Here is an 11,642-nt window from a genome sequence, read left to right on the forward strand (position 1 = left end):
CGCCCCAGATTCCTGAGCGGGCGCCCAAGCTCCCAAGCGGTCACCTGAGCGGGCGCCCAAGCACCTTATGGAAAATTCTGAATTCTGCTCCTGATTTTGCTGCGTTCTTCCCCCAACTTTCCACAACCAATGCCAAGCACTTCCCTAAGCTTATTTCTGATGAATTCTTCCTACATACTCAAGTTATAACCTGAAATGCAAAACACTAGAAAAACGCATCAAATACACAAAATACCTGATTTCAAGACATCAATTCAAGCCATTATAAGACGTTCTAAGTGGTATAAAAGGCCATTTATCAACATGACATTAAACTTGCACGTGTAAAATGGTGTTAGTGACTCTAGTAATGAGGTCAGTTACTAGAAACGATTTGTAAATCATGTAAGATGTTTTCATTTAAAGAATTTATAAATCATTATTTTGACGTATGTACCGGATTAGTTATGTACTAGTAATTGAGGTCACCGAACAGTTAACAAGCAAGAGTATCAATTAGATAAGTAGAATTATATAATATAATTGATTTTAAAATATAAGTTATGATTTTGTTGTTAGATAGCGGGTCAGGAAATTAGCCGCAGATCGTTTGCAAATTTCGTTAATATTAAAGTATGTGATATTTAAGTAACGGATTATGTCCCCTTTTTATTTAGCACTACTCATCTTAGCATTTGGATATATTTGATTCACTCATTTTTGTATCTTGCTCGTTCCATTAAATATTTGCTCTGACTGTTTTGACTTCCGAAAATTATTTTAAAGTTGATTTGGAAAATTATAAATATCCATTTTGTGATTTTCTAAAATTATTTATGACACCCTTTGTTTTGAAAATCGGAATGGTTTATCTCAGCTAATTTTAAACTTTACGAGAATACTTTTATTTATAACGCTTAGTGTGATTTAGAGTATACCGAGTTAACCAGCTGTAGGGTACTACATCCATGTCATTGCGGCACCACTGACATGATACTTCCATGACAGTGTGATTGGTCACAGTGTATCCTTCGATTAGCTCTTGGGAGGAGCTTTTGGTCATTTGATATATGTTCAGGATATGTGGGTGCACACGGAGTTTGATTTGTGATTTGACTTATGGTGACATTGTATATGTCGTACACGTTATCCATTCTGTTGCACGCATTAGGTACCCTATGATATGTGTATTTGTATATGTTCTGATCTCGGTATGAAATATTCTAACCCTTCGTTATTTTAGCCTTACTTGTTTTTAAACTTATTATTTTATTATAAATTGCCAATTTATTTATTTCTGGTCTCCTGTTTTATAAATTGTATTTCAAATCCGTACTGGGCGTTTGGCTCATGCCGTATTCTTTTTATGGCAGGTGCTTAGGGGGATCTGGGACTGTGTTATGGAGAGTTACCCCATTTCATTGATTAGGATTCATACTTTATTATTATTATCTAGATTTAATTATTTATTTAGAGGTTTCAGCATTTATATAATTGTTTTAGACAGTTTGGAGATTTGGTATTATTTTCAAAAAAATTAGATATTTAATTATTATTTAGAAATATATTATTGCTTTGTATGTAGGTTTTTAAATTATTAGTAATATCCTCTTATTATTAAAAAGGGGTGTTAAAAAGGGGTGCTACAGAGATGGTATCGGAACTTATGTTTTTTCTTGTAAAAAACCTATTTAGGTTGACCTGTGAGGTTGGGTAGACATCAGGATGGGTATTATGTTTAAATTTTAGGTCATATTCGTTTTATACGTATTTAACTCTTGTATAAACTACTTTTGCTCATCTCTTATTTGTGAACTTTATTCGTATTTATATATGATATTATGGATCTATTTTAGGCGGGAAACTTTTATGTTACTTGATTATATTTGACCTCTGTCTATCTTTTCTCTTTCTTTGGTTCCGAATATTAGAATATATTTTTTATCATAATCAAATCCTTCCACTTGTCTTTTTATTTTTACGAAGATTCGTTTATGCATTCTTTTAGTATCAACGTGTTAAGATAATTTATGACATAGTTAATATAAAGTAATTTGAACTCGATAGTGATGTGTAATCTCGATTATATCATCAATATAGACTTGTTAATTTAACAAATCGAAAGGTTTTAGGAAATAAATATTGAAAAGGAGAGTTGATAGATTAGAAAAGTGAAAACTTCGGGGATGGGACAAAAATGGTTATCATGATTATTAGCCAAGAGGACTATTAAAAGCTATATTTGATTTACAAGGAGGAAAAATATACAACTATATACTGAGAATTGTTAGTTATCGGTGAGTATTTATTTTCTAAAGAGTTATTAGTTTTGATACTGCAATGCGAGGTGAAATTAGGTTTATATGCATATAGATATTGTCTATCCGGGAGGATTTGTTTTCAAATTTATAGTAACTATAAAAAGATTATCTTTAAATGGTGTTTTATAGTAAAGTAGATTAATGAATATAATATTATATAGCATGTCTAAGATTCGTTAAGTTGGTTTGACGAGGAGAGTGTTAAGTTGGTTTGTTGAGGAAAGCGCGAGATTTCACCAAATAAAGAATGATATTTGAATATGAGTTGACTTGTATGCATATTATAGTCCTCCTTAAATTTTTATAATTTCGCTATTGATTAAATGGATATATTTACTTTGATGAGGTTGACAAGTATTATTTAATATCAACTTTACTAGTGCTTACGGTAATATATATGTTCATTTTTTATCTTATTGAATTTAGTAATAATTATATAATAATTTGTTTTATGAATGATTCATGACTAACTATTTTATGTTTATTTTTATTACTAATGTTGGTGCGATATTATGAAATATAAAATTATGACATTATTGGGAGTATAATTCAAAAAGATAAAAATCAAAAATTTAATGTGTTGTATTTTAAATTATATTTATGTGATCCAAGTATATCAGCTTTATCATTTTCATAATTTAATACGTTAACTGTTACACAGTTGACTTGATTATATGTTTGTTTATATTACTTTACTCTTGTTAACTTTATAACGAAAAAATAAATAAAATTAGATACTGGTGTTATGTAACTTGCACCTTGGTATATGATTTAGGTCCTATTATATTATTTATGCATATTTATTTTATTTGTTCAAAAGGAAAAAAAAAGGTCAAGTAAATTTGTATTTATACTATATCAATATTTTCAAGTTAGTGTGCCCACTAATTTCCCGTACTATTATCAAGATTAGATGTTTTAATAAAATTTTATAGTATATGAGATTATTAGTTATTAGAGCATCTTCAATGATTGTTGACTATAATAATTAGCTTCATTTTAAAAATATTATGTAATTATTATTTTTGTTCATTATAAATAGAATATTTTGTTTAAACATGGTAATTAAATGATTTGACATATTGTTACAGATTTTATGATGTTCAACAAATATAACCAACATTACTTGATTATCTAAAATTTTAGCTAATAATTTTGTACCGGAGGACATATTATTTTTAGATAATATCTATAATTAGAATTATGCCGTATGAATTTTTTTAACTAAGAGGTTGACCATTGGAGATTAGCGGAGTGCATAATTTTAGGATTTATTATTATAAGGTTAAAATATTATTTAGTAATACAAGTTTGGTTGTCTTGATATATGTCTGTGTATTGCTCTGTTTTCTTCCACACTTTCACGGTGACACAAAAACTATGGCTATGTTTGGAATTGCTGTTAAAAATTGTTGTGCTGTTAGAAAAAGTGCTGGTGAAAAAAGTGTTGTTGTAAAAATCACATGACTGTTTGGTAATTTTTTTGATACATATATGTTTTGATGCAAAAATTTAAAAATAATGATACTTTTGGTAAGGTTTGATAGTGAAATCAGCATCTGCTTCCGCAACAGCTGAAAAGAAGCTTTTTCTAAAAGCATGGTGACAGCAGCTTTTAGACCAAAAACACTTTTCTGAACAACAGTTTTTAAATTTTACCAAACAGTTTTTTAACTGCTCACCTTATGTTTAAATGTGAGGTGGTATCAAATGGTTTTCTTTGCATTGATTTTTTTTCCTCTACGATAGTACATGTTTAGGTTGGGTACATTTTTTTTATATAGTATTTAATTTATTTGTCTAGTTTTAAATAAAAAATTATTTTAGAATCTCTTACAAATGTTGGAAAAGTATATGTACTTATGGTTAAAACTTTTTAAAGTTGTAGTCTTGGAACCAAAAAAAAATTAAACTGGATTATTATTTTATTGACTATTATTTGATCGAGGTTCAATTGTATATGTACTTATTTATTTTCTCTACTAAACCAAAAAGATGTAGTTGGTTACTTTTAAGAATATATTTGGTACATAATTGTTTTGTAAGTCTTTGATAATTAAAATATTTCTTAAATTTTTAATCTATAAGTGTGTTTAAAACTAACATGTGGTAAAAAATTATTGGTTTTAAATTTAGATAAGTACTTCCCTAATATTTCAAAGTTAACTTAATGACTACAACATGTATTGTATTTGTTCTCTATTTCTCTATTTAAAGTATAAATTTTCGTTCAAATTACCGTTGATTCATTTTTTCTAAAGATTGAGGTTATTTTCTACGGTGCTTATTTGACTCATAATTATTGCCTCATAATTAGAATTAGCTATATTAGTTTTGATTTGAAAATTTTGGAAACAATATTCAGGTAGAGAGTTAGCATAAGTTGTAAGCGTTTTGGTAGCCAATTACTAGGATGGAAATTTTTTCTAATGGAGTTTGCACTAGTGAAAATATGTGTTGACACAGGCTATCATTTAGAGCATTCTAGGATATGAGGTGTTGACTTAACAGAGGTTTATTACCATGAGATGGGGTGATAGAATAATTGATAGGCTAATGTTGATCAGGTCAAAAGATAACGATTATGGTAAAAAAAAGAATAATAACTAAAAGGTAGTTGGCATGAAAATACTTATGCGAATTATTATACAAACTTAAATGGATTTAAAACCTCGTAAGTGGTTATTATTGAAAGTCTGATAAAAACATTGATTTGCTTGTATAAATGTTGGTACTTACAATGTTTAAAACAAAGAGATAAAAGTTGATCATAGCACAGCAGTAGCAACATAGTAATCTCATGTTTGTAGATGTGTTTTACAATTTCCGGAGGTTAATTATATACTCAATTTCCCCTAATTGTGACTTCTCAAATTCAAAAAAAAAAGTTTGAGAATACATTATCCACGGGAGGAAGAAGGACTATTTGCAAATTTTTTTAGGTCTAGTTAAAAAAATTATTGTGAGAGATACTTGAACTAGAAGGATTTATTTGTGGCGCACATATTTGATTTAATAAAAAAATTAGTAAATTAGATTTGAAAATAGGTATAAAACTTTTTTTTCCAAAAAATAAAACTATTTTATATACACGGCTGTCTAAACAACCATACGCTATAATCTTATAACCCTAAAACTTACAAGCCGCCAGAGTCAAGAGAAGTACGTATAGAGGGATTCATAATAGAGGGATTCATAAAGACAGAGAGAAAGAAAGCCATGGTACTGTATCGAGGTTTTGGATCGTTAATTGAAGTATTTTACTTCCAAGATTTCAATAAAAACAGGTAACTTTTATCAATAACATTGCAGACATATTATTTGTTTATCAGAGGTGTGCTAGTGTTACAATTATGTTCCGTAAATTAATTTTTAGTTTAATTTCTAGTTGGGCCATGATTTATATAAATATTATATCAATAGTTTAATGCTTAGCACTTATTTTTTCATGTTCAATTAGAGGAGCCTAAGTTATGTCTATGTTTACCACTTGTATAACATTCATCGAGGGCATGGCATGCAATATATTGGTCACTAATTCTTTATTGGTTGTTAACTGTGTAAAAGAATTATAGGCCGCATGCATTATTAGTTATAATAAAGAAGTTAATAAGAAATTACATGACATTAAACCTGTACGTGTAAAATGGTGTTAGTGACTCTAGTAGAATTATATAATATAATTCATTTTAAAATATAAGTTATGATTTTGTTATTAGATAGCGGGTCAGGAAATTAGCTGCGGATCGTTTGCAAATTTCGTTAGTATTAAAGTATGCGATATTTAAGGTACGGATTATGTCCCCTTTTTATTTAGCACTACCCATCTTAGCATTTGGATATATTTGATTCACTCATTTTTGTATCCTGCTCGTTTCATTAAATATTTGCTCTGACAGTTTTGACTTCCGAAAATTATTTTAAAGTTGATTTGGAAAATTATAAATATCCATTTTTACGATTTTCTAAAATTATTTATGACACCCTTTGTTTTGAAAATCGGAATGATTTATCTCAGGTGATTTTAAATTTTACGATAATATTTTTATTTTGAACCCTTATTGTGATTTAGGGTATACCGAGTTAACCAGCTGTAGGGGCACTACAGCCATGTCATTGCGGCACCACTGACATGACACTTCCGTGACAGTGTGATTGGTCATGGTGTATCCTTCTGTTAGCTCTTGGGAGGAGCTTTTGGCCATTTGATATATGTTCGGGATACGTGGGTGAACCCGGAGTTTGATTTGTGATTTGATTTATGGTGACGTTGTATAAGTCGTACACATTATCCATTCTGTTGCACGCATTAGGTACCCTATGATGTGTGTATTTTTATCTGTTCTGATCTCAGTATGAAATATCTTAACCCTTCGTTGTTTTAGCCTTACTTGTTTTTAAACTTATTATTTTATTATAAACTGCCAATTTATTTATTTCTGGTCTCCTGTTTTATAAATTATATTTTAAATCCGCACTAGGCATTTGGCTCATGCCGTATTCTTTTTCGGGCAGGTGCTTAGGGGGATCTGGGACTATGTGATAGAGAGTTACCCCATTTCATTGATTAGGATTCAGACTTTATTATTATTATCTAGATTTTATTATTTATTTAGAGATTTTAGCATTTATATAATTGTTTTAGACAGTCTGGAGATTTGGTATTATTTTGAAATTTTTTAGATTTTTTAATTATTATTTAGAAATATATTATTGCTCTATTTGCAGGTTTTTAAATTATTAGTGGTATCCCCTTATTATTAAAAAGGGGTGTTACAGAAATCTTACATGAAGCACATAATTCGAGATTTTCAATTCATCGCGGAAGTACGAAGATAGACAAAGACAAGAAGGACTACTCTTCTGAAGATATCTCATCTATCATGAAGAATGCTAAGGTCAGACATATCCTGCACAACAGTCTTGATAGTGTTATGTCCAATAGAGTCTTTGGATGTAAGACATCAAAAGAGATATGGGATGCTTTAGAAGTAAAGTGTCAAGGCACAACTGCTATCAAGAAGAACAGGAGGACAATATTTACTCAAGAATATGAGCACTTTGACTCAAGGGAAAATGAGTCTTTAGCTAAGATCTATGATAGATTTCAGAAGTTGCTGAATGACTTATCCCTTGTCAACAAAGAATATGATTTGTAGGACTCAAACCTGAAGTTCCTACTTGCTCTCCCTGAAAAGTGGGACTTTAAAGTCACATCAATAAGGGACAACTATCAACTTGACAACACACCTCTAGATGATATCTATGGAGTTTTGAAAACTCATGAACTAGAGATGGAGCAAAGAAGCAAGAGGAAATGATCAAAAGCACAAGTTGCACTCAAGGTTGAAGAGAATCCAAAGGAGAAAGCTAGGAGGAAAAACTACTCCAAAGGAAAATCCATGATTGCAAAGTTAGATATTGAATCATCAAAATATGATGATGACTTAAATATTGATACTGAATCAGACATTGACAGTGATTATAACAACAATGAAGATATGGATCAAACGGTTGCACTACTGGTTAAAAGCTTCAAGAAGATTGTCTACAAAAACTTCAGGAAAGGGAGAAGATTTTCTAGAAAAGGTTCCAGTTCCTCAAACTCTGATAAGAGGAACAACAAAGAAACACTGATGGAAAGGAATCAAGATCTAGAAAACTTGACAAGTCAAAAGACACATGTTACAATTGTGATGGAATTGGACACTTTGCAGTGGACTGTTAGAAAAACCCAGAGCTGAGAAAAAACAAGCCTTGATCTCAAGGAAGAGAAACTGGGATGATTCATCAGATTTAGATGGAGTCAATTATGCTCTCATGGCAAAAGTTGATGCTAAGGATAACAATGTTGAATTAAAGGTACCTCAAACTACTCTTGTTTTTTATACTGATGATATCTATGAATTAAGATTATTTCTTAAGTATATGCATGTTTGTTTTAGGGATCAAACCTAAGAGAATAATGGAATCAAGAGTGAAAATTTTGTGTTAAAGAAAAAGAATGATTACCTAGAAATTGAGTTGCTTTCCATGCTAGAAATTTAAAAAGAAAGAGATAACGTTGTTTATGTTAAGAAAAAATTGTTAGAAAAACATGCTTATCTAGAGAAGGAGCTAGCTAAAGAAAGATAAGTTAATAAACTTTGGACTAACTCAGGAAAGTCAACTCAAAAAATTTTAGAGAATGGCTGTTGGGATCAGGATTAGGATATTCAGTTAGATCTAATTCTGATAAGAAAAGTGGAAAAGAAACTAAGATAGCAAAACCAATAAAAACTGATAGTAAGGTCAAACTGAACAAGGTTCAAATAAAGACTATAAAGTTTAATCCTATTGCTAATTCTGTTAAGTCAATTCATGAGGAAGGTACTACCTCAGCACCTAGATCAAACTTAATTACTCATAAGAGTGAATAAGTTCACACAAATTCAGTTAATATTGGTTCAATAACTCAGAAACAGCTTAAGCAAAAGCTGAAGGATCTACACATGAAAGACAAGAGGATAAGGTGTAGGAAGAATATGAATGGCAAGGTAGGTGTTAATAAGAATGGAAATTATGTAACCCCTCCTAATGCACCTAAAAAGACATGTTCAAACTGTGGTAGAACTAATCATCTTGTTAACTCTTGCAAGAAGAATAAAAAAATAAATATTGTTTCTTCCAAATCAGAGCTTAGGAATAAAACAGTTAGATATAAACCACAGAATCCTTGTTCATTATGGAAGTGTTTGACATTCTATTTATACATGTAAAGAGTATCACAGTTTGTATTATGATTATTATAAACTGAAACCCTCTTTAGTTAAAGTAAAATCTGTTTCTGCATGTATAAATACTGACAGTTAGGATATTAACATAAACTTTGATAAAAAGTCTTCTGATGCATATGTTAACAAACTTAAAAAGCTCAACGGATCCAAGAAAGTTCAGGTCCTTAAAAACATTAACTGATTCAAATTACTGATTGCAGGGTGACAGGAGGAATGCTCTAGTCTTGGACAGTGGATGCTCAGGACATATGACTGGTTATAAATCCCTACTATCAGAATTTGAGGAGAAGGCTGGCCCAAGCATTTTCTTATGGAGATGGAAACTTAGGAAAAATCTTAGGATATGGCAAAATCAAAGTTGGAAATGTCATCATTGAAAATATAGCTCTAGTTGCAGGACTCAAGCATAATCTGATTAGTGTGAGTCAAATCTGTGACAAAGGTTACCATGTCAACTTCTATGAGGAGTATTGTGAAATTGTTTGTAAGTCTGATGGCAAGATCACATTGACTGGTGTGAGACATGGTAGTTTATATGAAGCCAGGGTCTCCACAAGTATTGATAATTCAAAAGTTTGTCTACTGAGTAGAGCATCTGTGGAAGACAGCTGGAACTGGCATAAAAAACTTTCTCACCTCAACTTCAACAATATCAATGAACAAGTGAGGAAAGACTCTTGTGAGAGGATTGCCCAATGTAGTTTTTACTCCTGATGGTTTATGTGACTCATGCCAGAAAGCCAAGTAAAGGAAAACATCTTTCAAGAGTAAAACTGAATCCTCAATTCTTGAACCATATCATCTACTTCATGTTGATCTCTTTGGTCCAGTGAATTTTATGTCAATTTCCAAGAAGAGGTATGCACTCGTAATTGTTGATGAATATACAAAATATACATGGGTGTATTTTCTGTACACCAAGGATGAATCTCCATCCATTCTTCTTGATCATGTGAGGGAGATGGAAAAAGGATCAACATACAAAGTGAAGATCATCAGAAGTGATAATGGAACTGAATTCAAGAATAGCTCCATGGAAGAGTTATGCAAACTTAAGGGGATAAAACAAGAGTTTTCTGCTCCTGGAACTCCACAATAAAATGGAGTTGTTAAAAGAAAGAATAGAACTCTGATAGAAGCTGCAAGAACCATGCTAGAGGAAGCAAGATTTCCTACTTACTTCTGGGCTGAGGTTGTGCAAGTTGCTTGCTTTACACAAAATGCAACATTGAGCAACAAGCATGGAAAAACACCATTTGAGATGGTGAAGGGAAAGAAGCCAAATTTAAAGTTCTTTCATATTTTTGATTGTAAGTGTTTTGTTCTCAAAACTCATCAGAGCAGTTAACCAAGTTTGATCTGAAAGCTGATGAAGGAATATTTGTGGGTTATCCGTTGACCACAAAAGCCTTCGGAGTTTATAATCTGAGAACAAGAACAGTCATGGAATTTATACATGTATCTTTTGATGATAAGAAGATAACATGTCTAGAAGATGCAGATGACCATGACAAATTGAGATTTGAAAATGAATTACCTTATGCTGAACTTTTAAATCCTGATTCTGATACAGTAAGTCCTGATATCACTCAAAGCTCTGAGGTTCCACAAAATAGTGGAAATACTTCTAACACTGAAGTATATATTAAGGGGGAGGAACATAACTCAAATCCATATAATACAACAAGTGATTCATCTCAAGAGATATCAGTAGAAAGATCATCAGACTCATCTTCCTTATATTCTAATAAGTCAAATACTAATAACAATGGGAACATTATTTCAGGGGGAGCATTAGGAAATAATAGTGGTACTAATCAAAGAAATAACAGAGAGTTCATGGATCAAGGGGGAGGTTCATCGTCAAGGAGTCAACTTCCATCCGCAAGAAAATGGTCTAAGTCACACACACCTGACTTAATCATTAAAAACCCTGACAGTGGTGTAAGAACAAGAAAAACCACTCAGAATGAATGTCTCTACCCAGACTGAACCTAAGAAGGTTGAAGAAGCTTTGTAAGATGCTGACTGGATCACAACAATACAAGAAGAGCTCAATAAATTTGAAAGGAACAAAGTCTGGACTCTTATGCCAAGACCAAAGAACAAATCTGTAGTTGGCACAAAGTGGGTGTTCAGAAAAAAAACTGACAGTGATGGCATTATTACAAGGAATAAAGCAAGACTTATTGCAAAGTGTTACTCACAACAAGAAGGCATTGATTATGATCAAATATTTGCTCCAGTTGCAAGGCTAGAGGCAATAAGAATCTTTCTTGCCTATGCTGCTCACAGAAGTTTAAGGTGTTCCAAATGAATGTGAAGAGTGCATTCTTAAATGGAGAACTCAAAGATGAAGTTTATGTTAAACAACCTCCAGGGTTCATTGATCCAAAGTATCTGGATCATGTCTACTTACTGGATAAAGGACTCTATGGACTGAAGCAAGCTCATGGGGCCTGGTATAAAACACTTGCTCTATTTCTGCTAGAGAGTGGTTTCACAAGAGGTACAATTGATAAAACTCTCTTTTATAAATACCATGGTAAGGACTTGTTATTAGTAC

At 31.5% G+C, this 11,642-nt stretch overlaps 1 long non-coding RNA gene across 1 annotated transcript; it reads left to right on the forward strand.

Moving 5' to 3' along the window:
- The first annotated feature begins 5,423 nt into the window (after positions 1-5,423).
- Positions 5,424-6,736, forward strand: LOC141698237 (uncharacterized). The gene is made up of 2 exons (XR_012565014.1): positions 5,424-5,587; positions 6,373-6,736. It is a non-coding gene; the product is annotated as an uncharacterized LOC141698237 (long non-coding RNA).
- Positions 6,737-11,642: the final 4,906 nt, after the last annotated feature.

The sequence above is a fragment of the Apium graveolens genome, chromosome 11, assembly GCF_009905375.1.
Source record: "Apium graveolens cultivar Ventura chromosome 11, ASM990537v1, whole genome shotgun sequence".
Taxonomy (NCBI): domain Eukaryota; kingdom Viridiplantae; phylum Streptophyta; class Magnoliopsida; order Apiales; family Apiaceae; genus Apium; species Apium graveolens.